This window comes from Lepidochelys kempii, chromosome 4 (assembly GCF_965140265.1).
Source record: "Lepidochelys kempii isolate rLepKem1 chromosome 4, rLepKem1.hap2, whole genome shotgun sequence".
NCBI lineage: Eukaryota > Metazoa > Chordata > Testudines > Cheloniidae > Lepidochelys > Lepidochelys kempii.
In genome coordinates this window covers 96356009-96374631 of record NC_133259.1, presented here as the reverse complement: position 1 = coordinate 96374631, position 18623 = coordinate 96356009, and the positions used below count along the sequence as shown (strand labels likewise).

Here is an 18623-nt window from a genome sequence, read left to right as displayed (position 1 = left end):
TGCTGGGAGATGAGCCGCCTGCAGCTGGGGGTATCGCCCAGGCAGCGCTTCCTGTGTGGTGGGAGATTTCCCATCTTTTCGAGCCAGTATGGGAAATGCTGAGCGGAGTGGTGGAAGCGTGGCGGGGCTGCGTTGGCAGGACTTTGCAGGCTAATTGACTTAGGGCTTGACTACACTGGGAAATTGACTGGACTAGCTCTCTCCCAGCACTGTCCTGGAAGTTTTAGGGCATTTCCAAAGCAGAGTGATTATTCTGGAATAAAAGAACTTGTAGCAGAGCAACTGCACCACCTGCGCTTTTAGTTGAAGCTAGCACTGTAGTGGTGCAGAAGGACCCTATGCAGGATACAAGTTCTTGGCTGTACACACAGGAAAGCTGCACAGAGAGTAGGACCCTCCTTAACTAGTTAGTAACTGCCTTGCTGCCACGCATGAATGATTTCCCATCAAAGGCTCTTTTGTCTTAATTCAGTAAAAGTTACTCTAGTTCAAAACTGTAACTGTATCCATGGGAGTTAAATTGATTTAGGGGCAGTGTGGACATATGCATCCCACTCTAATGTAATGAAATCAGTGCAAGAAGGCCATAATCTTTCATTGCAAAAATGGCCTTCCTGTTTACCTTTCTACACTCACTTCCTTTGTGGTTAGGCAAACCAGAAATCAAATAACACTGGCAAGTGATAGGATTCCATTTGTGAACTTTCAAGCAAATCTAGATATTACAATAATGCTGGCAGTACTTTTGTGCCCTTCGAATCACTTTGATGTGTGGTCATGTGGTATATTACAAGTATGGAAGCCACTTGTAATACCAAAATTCCTGACAAGATTCACTCTCTTCTTGCTAATCTAGAAGTATGTGTAGATGCTATTGTTCCTCCAAACTTACATACTCTAAGTTACCTCACACTATAACAGCAGCCATGTCAGGATAGTGTATTACAGCTCATCTCCAAACACTTAGTTTGGCTATAGCAAGATTCAGATCTACTCAAATTCACCCCAAAATATAGATTTTTGTAAAAGATTCTGCACACGTATAACCTGTGGAAATGTTTAATTAATTTGTTTTTAAATCTTACGAAGTATAAGAAATAGCTGTTTGCCGTGTTCTCAATTCAAAAAGTGAATGCGTGAGAACCTTAAAGCGAAACTAACAATGCACAGAATGATGCAATTTACTTTAAAATAAATTAGTATTTTTAGACATTTTTGTTTTTTAATAGTCTCGTGATTGTTTACAATGTGATTTTTATGTTTTGTCCATTTTAAACATAATTTTAATCTATACTTTAGACGTTGGTTATGGGAATAACCAGAGTGTAATCGCGTGCTGTAACATGGCTGATGTTGGTAGAGATGTGATTTAAAATATTGGACAGGAATATTGCACTCTTGTTTTCAATACTCTTCATATTTTTCCCTTGACCCCTTCCTTTAAACAACTTTAAACTTGTTCTAACTAATGTAAACAACCTGAGTGCTAAGTTTTTAAACATTTACAGTTCCTCCTCTGTGATATATTTTTCAGCATGCTCATTAAGACTTGTGGTTGACTTGTGCCCCCATTTGCTGAAGTCAGGGGTGGCAACTCTGCTAAAAATAAAACAAAAACCTAAATACAAATCCTACTGGGAGTTAGCCTCCAGTTAAACAAAATAGCAGTTGCAAAGAAGCCAGTTGGTTCCTTCTGCATATATTTCATCTCACTGACATGTTAATTTCAAGAGGGCCATTTAAATAAAAGCATTATTTAACATGACAGTCTGAGGGTTTGTCTACACTACTGGCTGTAGCTGTGCTAGTGTAGTGTCATAGTGTAGATGTTTCCTACACAGATGGAAGGGGTTTTTCTGTCTCTGTAGGGAATACACCTCCCTGAATAGCAGTAGCTTGGTCAGTGGAAGCTTTCTTCCCTCAACTAGGGATGTAAATATTGTTTAAAAAATTAATCGGTTAAATGATTGAAATTATATCGTTTAACTGATTAACCCATTAAAGGGAGAGGGGCTGGGGCTGCTGCTTGGGTTGGTTGGCTGGCTGGGGAGCTGCTGCTGCCGGCCCGGGGCTGGGGATTAACGGTTAAACTGATAAACTGGTAAAACTAATGCTTACCGGTTAAACGTTTAGCTGTTTACTATTTTACATCCCTACCATCAGTTTACTCTTTTACATCCTTAGCCACATCTACACTGGGGGTTAGGTTGGCATACCTACATCATTCAGGGATGTGAATTTTTTCCACACCTGAAAAACAAACTCAGCTAGGAGCAAAGAACTTCTTAAAAACACTTACAGTATTCTTTATGGTCTTTCCCCCTTCTTTCTATGTTCTTCCCTCACAGAATGTATTTATTTTCCCAGATTTTTCTTGTTTGCTGGCCTCGTCAACACTTTCATTTTTGATAAAACTTTCTCATCGTGGCAGTAGTAGTGGTGCATCATAACCAATGGGCGCAATAATGGAAGCAGTAATGTAGGCTGGCGGCCAGTCTACACTAGTGTTGCAACTGCATTGGTGGAAGATTTTAACAAAAATACAAATGTAGGCAAGGCTTTAGGGCCCATCAACACCACATTTTAAACTGTCAGGGACCCAATTACAACACAGTTCTGTTTTGTACTGTAGGTGGGATGTTAACTGTGTTACAAAATAGAACCATGTTGTAACTGAAACACTGGATAATGGTAATATATTAATAGGGTTTTGTGGCATTTGTAATTGTCTTGCAATTGGGCCTTATTTTCCTGGCCCTCTGCCCTTGGCTTCAGTTCACCTTAGTTTTCATGAGTTGATATATCCTCTATACCAAATCAAAATATATTTGATGAAAAAGGACCCGCTTAAAGGAACATCTGTGAATGGAATTAACCTGTTTAAAAATACAGTCCAAGAGGATTACTTTTATGTGGGAATTTAGTGCTAGTGAAAGCTGCTAAATAGTTAGCTCTGAGTCTTGTCTACACTGGGGAAGTGTTTGAAAGAATTCTCTATGGTTGAAGTCCTACTATAGAGAAGTCTTCAGCACTATGTTAGTTAATTCTCCTGAAACTGCGGAAGTGCTGACGTAGACCAGGCCATAGGGCTTAACTACACATGGAAGTGTTATTCCTGATGGCTTATCTGCTCTTGAAATGCTACACCACTGCTGTAACACTTCACTGTAGATGCTACCCACAGTGATGGGAGGGGTTCTCCTGTTGGTGTAGGTAATCCACTTCCACAAGAGGCCGTAGCTAGGTCAATGGAAGAATTCGTCCTTTGACCTACTGCTGTTTACATGGGGGCCGGGGTAGGTCAGTTGAACTGTGCCATTCAGGAATGTGGAATTTTCACACACCTGAGCTCTATAGCTGCGTCAGCCTAACTTTAGTGTAGGCCAGGCCTGAAAAACTCCATGGGCTTGTCTGTATTGAGTCTTGGGGTACATCTACATTACGGAGACTATAGATCAGCCTAACTATGTTGGTGTAGCTGTGTTGGCATAACCCTATAGTGTAGATGTGCCTACACTGACTGAAAAGGGTATTTCCTTCAGTGTATTAATACTAAGGTCACTAGATGTCGTGATAATAGTGGGACTGTCCCGATAGTTAGGTGTTTGTCCCACATCCCGACCTATGTATGGTCGGGATGCCGTTTGCCATGGGGCTGGACTGGTCACCCTAGCTGGCTGACTCCCTACCTGGCTCTGTGCAGCTCCCGGGAAGCTGTGGGGGCAGGGCCTGCGGACACGAGAAACACACAGAGCCCCATGGCTGCTCCTGAGCCTAGGAACTAGAGGGACCTGCTGTCCGCTTCTGCCATCTGGACCCCGTCCCTGCCCCAGTCCTCAAGTGAGAAGGTGGGCAGAGAGGCTGGCTGGTGCAATGGGGCATGCATGGTATGGCCAGATGCACATTGGTCCACCTGGCCCTGTGCTGCTAGCATGCCCCTTCCTGTTGGGGGTGGGCCCATGCTGTGCCACACAGCTCCCCGACACAGCGCCCCCTGGGCCAGCTATGCCCAGCTCCCCCCAAACCCTCCCACCACAAATGCACAGTGCCCTGCACATTACCACCCCTGCCCAGCGTCCAGCCCCCAACAGCCCCACCACAACTGCCCAGCAACCCATACAGAACCCCCCACTCCCTAGTTCCCCAATACATACAGATCTCCCCCTCCCCCACCACCAGTGCCCTTCCCCATAATCCCACCACCACAACAGTGCCCCACACTGACCCCCACTGCCCAGCACCCTGACACACACAACTCCCCCAGTGCCCCCCCAACAGGCCTCCCAGTGCCTAGCACCCCAAAGCACACAAACCTCCCCCAAAGCCCAGCACCCTCCACCCCCTCACAGCCCAGCAGTCCCCCACAAACCTCCCAGACACTCACTCCCACATGCTCTGCCGACTCCCCTGGCTGCACTCACTGGCCCTGCTGAGAGGTGAGGTAACTGGCAGCTGGGCTGAGCCAGCAGCGCGACCCAGGCTGGAACTGGGATCATGCACCCCTGCCCCGTGGCTTCAGCCAGGGCTGGAGCCAGGGCCCTGTGCCCCTGCCCCTCGGGTTGTGGCAGGGGCTGCAGCAGGGACTGTATGCCCCCTCACAGCTTCCTAGGGCTGTGTGCCCCTCTCCCCCATTGCTCTGATCGGGGCTGTGCACTTGTGACTGGCCCCTCCCCCTCCCCCATGTGTCCTCATATTTTACTCTTGCAATCTTGTCACCCTAATTAATACCACCTCCCTGAATGACAGTAGCTATATAGACAGAAGCATTCTTCTGTCGACATAGCTGTGTCTGCACTGGGGGTTAGATCAGCATAGCTGTGTCAGTCAAGGTTGTGTGTTTTTCACACCTCTGACTGACATAGCTTTGACAACCTAACTTCTAAGTTAGAGCAAGCCTTAGCATGCATCATGCTGGGGTGTGAATGTAAAATACACTAGTCTGCTGTGCACTTAAGGGCATGGCTACGCTTGTGAGTTAGAACACATTAAAGCAGCCCAGTGTGCTCTAACTCACGACCCGTCCACACTGGCAAGGCATGTAGAGCTCTCTGACTCCGCGGCTAGAGCACTCCTGGTACTCCACCTCGGTGAGTGGAATAACGTTTGATGGACCACCTCTGGAGCGCTGCGGCACCAGTGTGGACACCCTGGTCTGTTAATGCACTCTGATCGGCCTCCAGAAGTGTCCCACAATGCCTGTTCTAGCCTCTCTGATCATCAGTTTGAACTCTACTGCCCTGCCCTCAGGTGACCAACCGTCAGACCCGCCATTTAAATTCTCTGGGAATTTTGAAAAATCCCTTCCTGTTTGCTCAGCCAGGCGTGGAGTGCTCTCAGCAAATCTTTCCAGGTGACCATGCCTCCACACGCCAGGCGAGCCCCAGTATGGAGCAATGGCGAGGTGCTGGACCTCATCAGTGTTTGGGGGGAGGAAGCTGTCCAGTCCCAGCTGCACTCCAGCTGTAGGAATTACGATACCTTCGGGCAGATATCAAGGGACATGATGGAAAGAGGCCATGACTGGGACGCACTGCAGTGCAGGGTTAAAGTGAAGGAGCTGTGGAATGCCTACCGCAAAGCCTGCGAGGCAAACAGCCACTCCGGTGTTGCCCTCGCAACCTGCTGTTTCTACAAAGAGCTGGATGTAATACTTGCGGGCAACCCCACCTCTACTCAGAGTACCACCATGGACATTTCAAAGCCCAGTTCAACAAGGCAGGAGGAGGAGGAGCAAAGCGGGAGCGAGGGTGCTAAGGCGGAGGAAGACACCCTGGAATCCCTAGATGCATACAGCCAAGAGCTTTTCTCAAGTCAGGAGGAAGGTAGCCTGTCGCGGCGGCCAGTGCTTGGGGAGGGATAAACACCAGAGGAGGTGCCCGGTAAGTGGCTTTTATTTTGGAAAGGAAATTGTTCAGTGCGGGCTCTTGGGGCGAGGAGGGTTAGGGCTGCATGCATGCCTAGATGCGGAATAGGGTGTTGATGTGCTCTCTCACATTGTGGTAGTCGGCCTCAGTGATCTCTTCAAAGGTCTCATCCAGAACTTGGGCAATGCGCTTACTCAGGTTTCTCAGGAGAGCCACAGTGGTCCTTGTCCCAGTCAGGCTAACGTGTCCGTGCCACTGTGCCAGGAGGGGTGGAGGGACCATTGCTGCACATAGGCAAGCTGCATATGGGCCAGGGCGGAAGCTGCATTGTAATAGAAGACCCTCCCTTTTTTTGGCTTTGAAAACATTCTTTATTATTGCATAAAGTAAAAGATACCTTAGCCAAGGAAAGCAACAGGCACTGCAAGTCAGCGTAGCAACACAGATTCCTACTAACAGTGGAACCACTGCACTTCACTCCTGTGCAGGGAACCAGACGTTACTGCTGGCTTTCAGCCTCAGATTGCTCCCTCAAGGCATCCCTAATCGTTGTAGCCCCACGCTGGGCTCCTCTAATAGCTCTCTCTCTGCCTGTTCAAATTCAGCCTCCAGGTGTTGAACCTCCAAGGTCCATGTCTGAGTGAAGCTTTCACGCTTCCCTTCACAAATGTTATGGAGGGTACAGCATGCGGATATAACCTTGGGGATGCTGTCATCGGCCAGGTCCAGCTTCCCATACAGAGAACGTTAGCGGCCCTTTAAACGGCCAAAAGCACACTCCACAGTCATTCTGCACCGGCTCAGCCTGTTGTTGAACCAATCCTTGCTGCTGTCAAGGCTCCCTGTGTAGGGTTTCATGAGCCACAGCATTAAAGGGTAAGCGAGGTCTCCAAGAGCATCACAATGGGCATTTCGACGTCCCCTATGGTGATCTTCTGGTCTGGGAAAAAAGTCCCGGCTTGCAACTTCTTGAACAAGACAGTGTTCTGAAAGATGCATGCATCATGCACCTTTCCCAGCCTGCGTTAATGTCAATGAAACGCCCGTGGTGATCCACAAGTGCCTGGAGAACCATAGAGAAATACCCCTTCCGATTAACGGACTCGGAGGCTAGGTGGGCTGGTGCCAGAATTGGAATATGCGTCCCATCTATCGCCCCGCCGCGGTTAGGAAAACCCATTTGCGCAAAGCCATCCACAATGTCATGCACGTTACTAGGCGTCACGGTGGTTCTGAGCATGATGCAATTAATGGCCCTGCAAACTTGCATCAACACGATTTCAATGGTCGACTTCCCCACTCAAAACTGGTTAGCAACCTATCGGTAGCTGTCTAGAGTTGCCAGCTTCCAGATTGCAATAGCCACCCGCTTCTCCACTGTCAGGGCAGCTCTCAATCTCGTGTCCTTGCACTACAGGGTGGGGGCGAGCTCCTCACACAGTCTCATGAAAGTGGCTTTTCTCATCCAAAAGTTCTGCAGCCACTGCTCATCATCGCAGACTTGCATGACCATGTGATCCCACCACTCAGTGCTTGTTTGCCAAGCCCAAAAGCGGCGTTCCACAGTGGTGAGCATGTCTGTGAATGCCACAAGCAATCTTGTGTCGTATGCATTACCTTAGTGGATATCGTCAGAGTCCTCACTGTCAGTTTGGATCTTGAGGAGTAACTCGACCGCCAAATGTGACGTGCTGGCGAGACTTGTCAGCATATTTCTCAGCAGTTCGGGCTCCATTCCCACAGACCAAAAGGGAAGACAGAGCGCATAGCACAGAAAACCTTGAAAGATGGTGCCAAATGTGCACGGAAGCAGAGGGGTTGCTGGGATGCGAACCGATGCATTACTGGGCGTTGGGACAGGACCCAGAATGCCCGCACCCTCTGTCCCCTTCCCACAAGCCACAGCGCCAGAATGGGAAGAAGTGCTCTGTGGGATAGCTGCCCATAATGCACCGCTCCCAATGCCGCTGCAAGTGCTGCAAATGTGGCCACGCCAGTGTGCTTGCAGCTGTCATTGTGGACAGACTGCAGCGCTTTCCTTACTGTACTCTCCGAAGGCTGGTTTAACTCAAAGCACTCTACATCTGCAAGTGTAGCCATGCACTAAGTCACCATGTGGACCCTGCTACAGTGCACTAAAAGTTCCATGTAGATAAGCCCTATCTGTGGACAGTCCTATTCCAGAATGAGAGTGCCTTGTTCCTGTTAATTTAACCCGCTTTCAAAATGCATTAATTTAAATAGGAACCAAGGCACTCTTTTTCTGGAATAAGAGTGTCAACACATGGAGTTATTCTGGAATAGTTGTTGCTGAATAACTGTATGTGTAGACAAGCCCTTACTTGCTTGTTTAGCACTTACCCTATTAGAAAGTTTTGACAAAACAAATTGTAAAACATGGTTGACTGAGCTGGCTGGACCAGGATGTTAAGGTCTTTTAAAAATTGGCAAAATTCTGAATTCAAATGTCTAGTCTTCAGTGATTTTACTTTATTTTCTACCACAGTGAAGCATCTGTGACAGTTTGTTTCACAAACATATATTTGGGTTAGAAAGTGGGATCATCAAATTTAAGTGCTAAAAGAAAAAAACTCGGGATTTTGTCCATCAGCCATACTCCAACCTCTTCATCCTGTTCTGGACACAACCTATGATTTTTATATTTGGGATGAATCTTGTTGGCTAAAATAGTAGAAATATTTCAGAAATCTTCCAGATGCTACTTTGAAACTACGTTTTCAATAAGATTGGGATGGTAATGTCAGGAGCTTGTAATCTGTCAAGTCGTTCATCACTTTTGTAAATTATTTCCTCTTTGTTAAGGACGGTGTTCTGTAAAATATGCTCTGTGTTTTGATCAAAGTTCTCCTTATGCTTAAAAAAAATTCCAACATACTTTGGTGCAGATGTGTAGACAATCTTCTTAAGAGTTCCATGAAGTGTCTTTAGGAAATTGGGGCGTCAGTCCTCCTTTTTGAACCAACCAACCATAACAGTGGTTGTGGAAGAATGTTTAAACTTCCACAATGTGCTTTAGTCCATAGTTGTGGTCCACTAATTTAACAAGATTGAAAATGCCATATAGCACCAGTGTAAACATGATTTAACACCTTTAGCTCAGTCTAGGAGGTCCAATTTTAGCATTAGGCCAAAATGTCTCTATTAGTGTTAAATGGGGTTTTCAGTGAGTTAAGTTAGCTATATTGAGCTAATTTAACTCAATTGAAAACCTCACTTAACACTAATGTAGACATATTAGGGCTGTTGAGCTAACTTGCCTGAAAAAAGCACTATTTTCCTCATCTAGACAAAGCCTAAAAAAGCTTGATCGCTCTGGCTGCAAGGGATGTATTTTGATTTCTTTGGATGGGCTATCACCACCAGGAGAGTGAATTTGTGTGGGGGGGTGGAGGGTGAGAAAACCTGGATTTGTGCTGGAAATGGCCCACCTGATGATCACTTTAGATAAGCTATTACCAGCAGGACAGTGGGGTGGGAGGAGGTATTTTTTCATATTCTCTGTGTATATATAAAGTCTGCTGCAGTTTCCACGGCATGCATCTGATGAAGTGAGCTGTAGCTCACGAAAGCTCATGCTCAAATAAATTGGTTAGTCTCTAAGGTGCCACAAGTACTCCTTTTCTTTTTGCATTCTGATTTCTGTGTGCCACAGTTTCCCTATGTGCTTAACTCCCCACATCGTGAGCTGAATCTTTTCCTGACTGTCTCAGGTGTAGTGGAGAATTCTTTCATGACAGCATAAGAACTACTATGAGGACATAAGAACCAAATGAAAAAATGTATTTCTAGTTTGAACTCTATTCTGTTTTTCCAGTTATGGTTGGTGAGTTATGGCTATGTCTGATGCAATTCAGTTTTTTCTAAATTAGTAACTAGAGAACTTTGATTTCGACTAAGGATATCTTTGTCCTTTAGAAAAGTGAGTTAAATCTGACTGAGCTCATTGCTCATGTGCCAGGGTAATTGTCATTAAATGTTAGAATATGTGGCTGTAAAATAAATTATATTATCCGGACTTTAAATTTGCTCCATGTTATTAGGTTGTTTAAAAATTATGTACGATATTTTATTTCGTATTTTGATGATTTCTTTTTATAAAGAAAGTGCACCCGCACCAACTGATGCCTGATTCGTACCTTCAACAATATGGTTTCCTGACAACAAGAAAGCAGCATACCAGATATCTACAAACTCTTTGATGAATGTAAACATCGGTGCTGGTTTCTGCAAGATGTGAAGGGACTCACTGCTAGGTAACCTAATACGATGCATCCGATGAAGTGAGCTGTAGCTCACGAAAGCTTATGCTCAAATAAATTTGTTAGTCTCTAAGGTGCCACAAGTACTCCTTTTCTTTTTGCTAATATGGTATAGTCAACAAAGCTCAAAAGGTAAGTTCCTTTAGAATTATTATTTTACTTTGAAGGACATAAATCCACACCGTGTAGAGTTCAAGGAGTTTATTACGTACAGCGCTGACGGAGTGTCACCTTGCTTATTAGGCTCAGAGACACTGTCAATCAATTGATTACAATGGAATATATGGATTTCCCATGGATGGGGAAAGTGACTGGATAGGCATTCCCACACCCCCGGATAGGTTTAGCTGCAAGACATGATAGCACAGTAGCCAATGGTCAAAATGTTACATAATGTCTCCGCCCATGGTCTCAAGTTGACAAATTAACATTTAGCATTTAATTAGTACTTTATTAAATGTATTAGTATAAAATATACATTGAATTCTGATTTGGGGTCCATAGGAATGAAGTAGCTCCTTTGATTGTCCAACAGATACATATCTAGGGGTAAAAGCAAAGAAACAGTGAAAGTATATGGCAATAAAGATTGTCTTTCAAGTTGCTTATTTATGTTTTAAGGCAGGCATTGGTCCCTGGGAAAGGGAGGTGGGAGGAGGTCATATATTATACTGGCATGCTTGAACCTTTCATAAACTCAAGGTTGGTTGTGTGGGAAGAACATCTTCCTACAGAAGAAACTAACACAACAGAAACAGGGCTTCTTTGATCTATTTGCAACTTTGAATAAGACGCAGTTATTGCCTCCAACATCTGGCGTTTTGCTGACCAGGCATATCTTAGCAAAAGCAAGGTTATCTTTGGTTATTCTGCTTTCTCTTAGCTAATCCCTATTTGCTAGGCCTCTGACCTCTTGACCAAACTCTGGACTTTTTTTCAGTCTGTAGAGACTCTATAGTCTTTCACAACAACAAAAAAAAAGGAACACTGAAATGTTTTGAGGTTTGAAAAATAGAATGTCAAATAGAAATATTGATTCTTTTAAATCTAGTTACTTAAATATCCTCTCTCAAATTTCTCTGAGCAATTTAAAATTAACATAGCAGTCAGATCACCCAAGATTGTATGATAAAAGCTAGGCCGTTTTAAGGGTTATACATGAGCTGGAGGCCTCCACGATAAAAACATGTAAGTGTTTTTTCCCCACTTGTCTTAAGGTCTGTCTTTTTGTTTTTTTCTTGGACTGTTCTGTGCCCCACAGTATTTGTTTGCTCAATACCTACCAATTGTTTAGATGCAAATTCCCACCGCCAGTTATTCTTGGGGGGTTGGTTTTTTTTTGACCAATCACGCTTGGTTTGGGTGGGTTTATTGACAACTGTTGGTCCACTTTTTTGTATGAAACATAAAACCAAATTTGGGACCACTTCTACTCATTAATCTCATGCAAAGCTCAAAAACTTACCTGACATGACTAAGTACTAAGACAACTAATGGCTTTGAAAAATTACCTCTACTTGCATTCCCCCCTTGATGCAGTGCCCCCTGTGAATTAAAGATTGCAACTTTCTAATTGCACAAAACTGAACACCCTTGCCCTGCCCCTTTTCTGAGGCTCCACCCCACTCACTCCGTCCCCACTCCCTCCCTTGCTCACTCTCCCTCACTCATTCGCTCGTTTTCACTGGGTTGAGAAGGCTCTAACCGTCAGTAGCCAGAACTTTTATTGATTTGGGGGACAAATGGAACATTGAAAGAGGAGAAAAAGGAGACACATTGAGCCACTGTCCTCTGTTAATGCGATCAATTAACATTGGCAGCATAACAACACACCTGCTCATCCTCCCAGTGTAGTGTAATATGCTGACACCTGAATGGCAAATGAGAAATAATTGCTTTCGGTCCTGGGAGCTGTGGTTAGAATACTCAGCCATCAGGGCATAGCCAACGGGAGAGGCAAGAGAAGGCTTCATTCTTTCTTTCCTTCCTCTTTCCTAATGTCCTGTTGTGACAGTCTGTACCCCTATATTTATTCTTTTACAGGATTATAATAAGTTTTGTACAAAGTATGCCTTGTGAGGTGTCATTTGAAAACTCATAATCTGGTGAATATTATTGTCTTGTTAAAATATGTGTGGCAACACTGTGTCTAATGTTGTCAGATTTTATTGCATGATGTTACTGAAGTATGTTGTAATTTTGGGGTGTGCCCACAGACCAATTCATCAGAGACAGAAAGGCTAGCCAACACCCCAGCCAGGTTTCAGGGAGATCAACTGGTTAAATGGCCATTCTTTAGCAGGAGAAAGGGTGTGAGTGAGAAAATCTACATCTTGAACAAAGGAACAGTTTAAAGTCCCCTCCAAATAGATTTTCTGTCACTCATGGCTCAGCTGGAAACAGGTTTTGTGAAACAGCTGGAGATGCTTTTAGCACAAAAGATTGGATTATAGGAGAGGACAATGCCTTGGGCACACCTCCCTTTCTTTCTGTTCATGGTGTCAACAACTCCTGAAGTACGGGAGAGGGAGAGTCCTGTCTGAAGAGGCATTCAGCCAGTAAAAGATTGCAAAAAAGCATGTGGTGAGAAAAACCTTTGCTTTTAATTCACTTAGCTTGCTAAATTAGGCCTGTCTACATTGCAACTTTACAGTGCTGCAACTTTCTCACTTAGGGGTGTGAACCCTCCTCACACCCAGAGCGCTGCAAGTTTCAGCACTGTCAAGTAGGCAGTGCACCCAGCGCTGGGGGCTACTTCCTTCATGGAGGTGGGTTTGTTTTTTTTTATCATGCTGGGAGAGCTCTCTCCTAGCGCTGGTGCCACAACTACACAGCAACATTACAGTGCTGCCGCAGCAACCCTTTAACATTGCTAGTGAAGACATACCCTTAGATGGTAGCTGTGTTTTACCTTTTATTTCCTTTGTAACCTCATTACTTTTAGGCCTGGTGTACACTGACAAGTTTTTTTTGCTGAAAGTCAGCTTTTGGTGATGAAACAGCAGGGGTATCTACACTGACAAGCCACTTTTTGCACCAAAACTCCTCAGTTGCAGCGCTGTAATAAAACCACCGCAACAAAACTGATAAGGCTTTTTGCGCTGAGGCTGCCCGTGTGAATGCTTTGATTGCTTTTATCGCTGTAATTGGTCTCATCCAGAAGTGTCCCACAATGCCTGGAGCGACCACTCTGCTCGTTGTTTTGAACTCAGCAACTCTGCAGGCATGCACCCCTCCCCTTTCAAAGCTCTGTTCTGACAGCTGGCATGTTGTGCTGCTCTGCTCCGCTCCGGGACACAAAGCAAATTGTTAATGTGGAATGCTCCTGCTGTCATCCACAATACGAACAGAGGCAGGCAGGCAGGGGTGGATATGTGTGTATGACAGCGAGAGAGACTCTGTGCTGTGCAGAGCCAGAGAGGAAGGCGGGAGATGAGGTCGGGGTCTCCGCCTTCCTCGTCTCAGGACTGGTTCTCCTGAGGACCTCGTCTCGGGAATTCCTGCGGCTATCTGAATTCACGAGACAGCATGCCGACACATTCTCCCCCAACACACACTGTCTGTTTCCCCCCTCCCCCTCCATAAACAGTCTCCCTGTCTCACACACTCCCCTCCACACTTCAGTTGAAAAGCAACTGGCAATGGGATTGAGAAATCTGCATCATGTGATGCTGTACCCGCCCCATGAGGCATTGCAAACCCTTCCCAAAGCACCCTGTGGCCAGTTGCATAGTGGGATAGCTACAACAGTTCACTTCTCTCTTTGTAGTTGCAAGAGCTGCTAGTGTGAGTGTGTCCCAGCGATACAAGGAGCTAGTGTGGACACACAACAGCGCTTTTAATTAAAGTTCTTTAATAAAAGTGCTATAACTTTTGGCGCAAAACTTGTAAGTGTAGACATACTCTTAGTCACTTAAAATCTTTCTTTGTGTAGTTAATAAACTTATTTTATTGTTTTATGTAACCAGTGTGTTTGGATTAAAGTGTGTGGGAAACTACCAGGCTTGTGCGGGTAATTTCCATTGATGAAATGATGGACTTTATATGAGCTTGCGTTGTTTAGTAGGGTGCTGGGCAGTACAAGATGCCTATTTCTGGGGGAAAGTCTGGGTTGGAGAGTTTGCTGGTGTTCTCCTGTGGTGTAATTCATGAGCGGCTGGTTATAGCACTCATTCTGTTACATGCTAGAGACTGTGTGTGAGTAGACCAGGAGTGGTTGTTCCCAGAGTGGAGCACTGTAAGAAGCACCCCAGGTTGGAGAACTGAGAGGACACAGCAGTTCAATGGTCCAGATTGTACCCTGGGGAATGTCACACCTGCTTCCTCAAAGTCTGCTCCAGTGAGGCAGAAAGGTCACCAGTCATCCACCCCTCTCTTCCAGTCTGGGGGAAAGAAAGGTACTTTGGGGATTGGAAGGGAGAAGAGACCAACAGAACCCTTGGCATGGTGAGAAGAATGGGGGGCCCTGATTGGGGTGAGAGGGGAAGGGAAAGGAACAGAGCTGCTGGGATAGTGGGGAGAATGGGGCACCCTGCTGGGGCATGGGGCTGCACATACAATCCCTGTCAGGAGATTGGGGAGCGTTGCTAGGAGTCCCTGACATAGAGATGGATTGGAGGCTGGCACACAGAGTGCTTGTAGGGTGAAATGGAGGACTGCAAGGAGCTCCTGGTGTGTGCAATAAGCTTGGCCTACAGAACCTAAAAAGCATGCATCCCCCTTGTTTTTTAAAGAATACATCACTTGCAAAATGAAATTGGTTAAATTAAATAATTTTTAGGCAGCGTCTGATGTTCTGGGGAGCAAGTGGTGGAGCTGTCTCGGTAGCAATGCTTCCTAAATATTTTGTGGTATTTCTTTTAAATTTTCAAAATCAGTATCATTTAAAAAAAAAAAAAGCGGTAAAGTAACTTAATATGCGGTGTGAAGAGAAAAGAAGAGTAGTAGTCCTTTTTCATTGTTATTCTTTTATATAGGGCATATCAGTATGGATTTAACAGTTTTAACCTCAGTTTTATATACTACTTTAACAAAGAAATAGCAGTAATTGAGATGAGAGGGAAAGAGAATGAGCTAACTTTTCTTATATTAGCACAATCAACATACAAAAAATGTATTTGTATACAGATAATTTAGATCTGTGACAACGGTGGTTTGGATCAAAGCAGAACCTGAAATATTCAATGGAGGGTATCCAAGTCTGTTTGTATACCCCCCAATTAAAAAAGGTGTAATAAATAGTGGGAGTGGCAAAAAATTTCTTCCGCCTCCTTTATTTGCTTTTGCCATTACTGTCATTATTACTAGAGACCTGAATCATAGCATTACCAAAGCTCCAAACAAGAGACAGCACGTTGTTATGCTGTTCCTGGAGAAGGCCAGGAAGCAGATTTCAGAGTAACAGCCGTGTTAGTCTGTATTCGCAAAAAGAAAAGGAGTACTTGTGGCACCTTAGAGACTAACCAATTTATTTGAGCATAAGCTTTCGTGAGCTACAGCTCACTTCATCTGATGCATATTGTGGAAAGTGTAGAAGATCTTTTTATACATACAAAGCATGAAAAAATACCTCCCCCCGCCCCACTCTCCTGCTGGTAATAGATAAGCAGGAGAGTGGGGTGGGGGGAGGTATTTTTTCATGCTTTGTGTGTATAAAAAGATCTTCTACACTTTCCAAAGTATGCATCTGATGAAGTGAGCTGTAGCTCACGAAAGCTTATGCTCAAATAAATTGGTTAGTCTCTACGTGCCACAAGTACTCCTTTTCTTTTTAGGAAGCAGATTGTGATTCAGGCAGTTGCAGCCAGCTTCTCAATCTGCCCTTTTCCAAAGTCTCCTTCCCCTGGTGTTGCTATAATAATCACTGCAATGCAGCGCTCACCACTCCTTTCCGATTCGGAGGCAGATAGGCCTATGTATAAAAACTGAATGACACAGTTGCGATTTTTAGAAGGAAAAGACTTTCTTGCTCAACCAAGTTAGTCTAACCTTTCAGCCAGATTTTGTGTGTGCAAGTCAAACTGTTGAGTACCACAATATGAAAGAGGAAATTATAAGCATCTGTCTGTAGAAGAGGAACTATTCTATCTACATGGCTGAGAGAATGTCTGATTGGTATTTTTGTATTTTTTTGTTTCAAATATTTTATTAGCCTTGCATTTAAAAAAAATAATGTTGACCTTTGACTTTTGTAGGTTTTGTTGAGATAATGTCTGTAAACTGACCCATGACCTGAAGAGTGTCAAAATATGTATAGACTTGCTGACTAGATATATTTTTGGATCTGTGGGATTTCGGAGCCCAAAATTACTGGAATGGGGAGTTGGGGTTTTTGTTTTTGTTTTGTTTACTTAAGTGTGACCCCTGACATCACCCAAAGGGGTAAGATTAGACTTGAGGAGTATCTCATTCTGAATTCATCTAAGAATTTTAAAGGAGGAGGAATCAGGTAAGCCACCATCCTAAAAAAGTGAAGGAAAGAAGAAGCCTTAGCTTTTGGCTAATGGCTTCTTGACCTTTGCTTTTTTGGTTTGCTTGCCTGCAATGGCTGCTCACCTCTGGCCATGTGTTACTTCCATGTCTGACAAAGAGGTCTGTACTTCCTCCATTTTCCCAGCTGGCCACTGAGGTAGGAGTCCAGTAGCGTGCAATGTCAAAATCTATGATCAAGGAAATCCCAGCTGATGGCGGGGAGTGGGTGGGGTGCATAGAACCATAACATTTATTTGAGAATGGCACCTATACAGCAGTTCCTAAACAGCTGTGCTGTCTAAAAACTCACATTCATAAATATAATGAGTTAGGAGTTGTATGTTTAATCCTGAGAGGTCATGTTAATTTCATTTTGTGGTGAGAATGGAGGGAGAGAAACAGGCTATTCCCTAACCACCAATAATTTGGGTAGATGGCCTTAATTGGCATCAGTCTCGATTAGCTTTATTCTTAGAAGGTTTTGACCCTCCATGTATCAAATCAGTTTGTCCGGAATATAAATATGCCAGTTATCATTGTGATTCATAGTTAAGCTTGGAAGGATTAGATTTTATTGATACATGCTGATTTCACCGTACACTCACAAATCTTTGAAAAAATATTTCTACCAATGATAGTTGAAATTTACAGACTGGCAAAATAAGAAACTTCTTGAGAACTTATTAGAGTTTGATTTAAGGCAATTTACTTCGTATATTTTAACATATGATATTGACAATTTGTGTTTTAATGGCTATAAAGCTTTAACTTTTGTAATCTCCACATCTGTTGTCATTAAATAATTATTCACACACACACACACACACCCCCAACCAATTTCCCACAACTGAAAATTTAACTGTCCCTTTTTTTAGGGCTGGCATTAAATTAAAAAATTGTCTTCAATGTCTTTCACCAAATTAAAGTCCTTTCATCTGTTGTTTGGATAACTGTGGATTTTTTGATCAATTTCATTGCAGTCTTGAATCATTTTGATCTAAATTTGAAAGATTCCAGTGTCTCTGGGGAGTAATTTATATAACACATTGTAGCTAGCACGAAACAATTTAGTAAGTTGCAGGGTATGGGGGTTGTCTGTGAAAGGGAGAGGTTTTGGCTGCATCCTAACTTGAACATCAGTCAAGGTCTCAGCAAATTGTGTTACATCTACATGTGGTAAGTTAGGAAGCTGGATTGACTCTGTGTCCTGTTTCTCATTCTCCAGTTTCTTGACAGATGGCAGATACTTATGTTCAGTCCATCAAGAAATTAGAAAAAGACGTCATTCATCAAACTTGGGAAAAATTCAAGTACCTTTCTATCTCCAGGGTGCCCACCAATACCCTGAGTAAGGCAGATATTTTGATACCCATACCTTTATCCACTCACAAAATACTACCAATTTTTCAGTATAATTCTTGGGACAGATGTCTCCTGTAGAAATTTCTAGAAATATCAGAGTGAAGGCTATTGCCAAGTATCAAACACATACTCAGAAAATATGAGCCCTGCACATGTCTATAGCATACTACACTTTTGTTATTAAACACAAAATCATTTATATTCTGCATAAATCATGAGTCTAAAATTAAGAGGCAAATGCATACTACTGATAGGACAAAGGGGTTACTCACTTTCAGGTGCACGTCTTGAACCTTTGTAAAGAAACATTCACCAGATATTCATTTGCTGAATAATTTAAATCTCTTTTTGATGAATTAATGTGTCACGCTGTCTTGCAGTGGCTCATGAACATGAGTACCAAACTTAGGGCAGACTGTTAGGAACCAGGGCACAAGCCCAAATTGGCTGTGATTTCTATACTTCGAAGTCAAGTGAAATCTCCTCAGGTACTATAATAGACTTAACATGGAGTCACAGACAGTTCCCTGGGGTATTCTGATCTGTTTTCCCACACAGTTAAGTCTACCTTTATGATAGATGGTCCCTTACACCAAGGATCACAGCAATATTCAGATTACTCTCAGGACCAGTTACCTACCCCAGG

General features: G+C 43.9%; 1 protein-coding gene across 18 annotated transcripts in view; it reads left to right on the top strand.

The window, feature by feature from the left end:
- The window catches only part of N4BP2 (NEDD4 binding protein 2), a 111764-nt gene that overhangs the window by 34773 nt on the left and 58368 nt on the right, over positions 1 to 18623 (top strand). For 15 of the 18 annotated variants that reach the window (XM_073342227.1, XM_073342224.1, XM_073342228.1 and 12 more), the window contains one exon: positions 9986 to 10138. The exons of 1 other annotated variant lie outside the window; for it this stretch is intronic. The gene's annotated coding sequence lies outside the window, so the exon portion shown is untranslated. Of the gene's footprint in view, positions 1 to 4604; positions 5880 to 9985; positions 10139 to 10175; positions 10277 to 18623 lie in introns of those variants that run through there. 2 more of the 18 variants (XM_073342223.1, XM_073342226.1) reach the window with 2 other exon arrangements.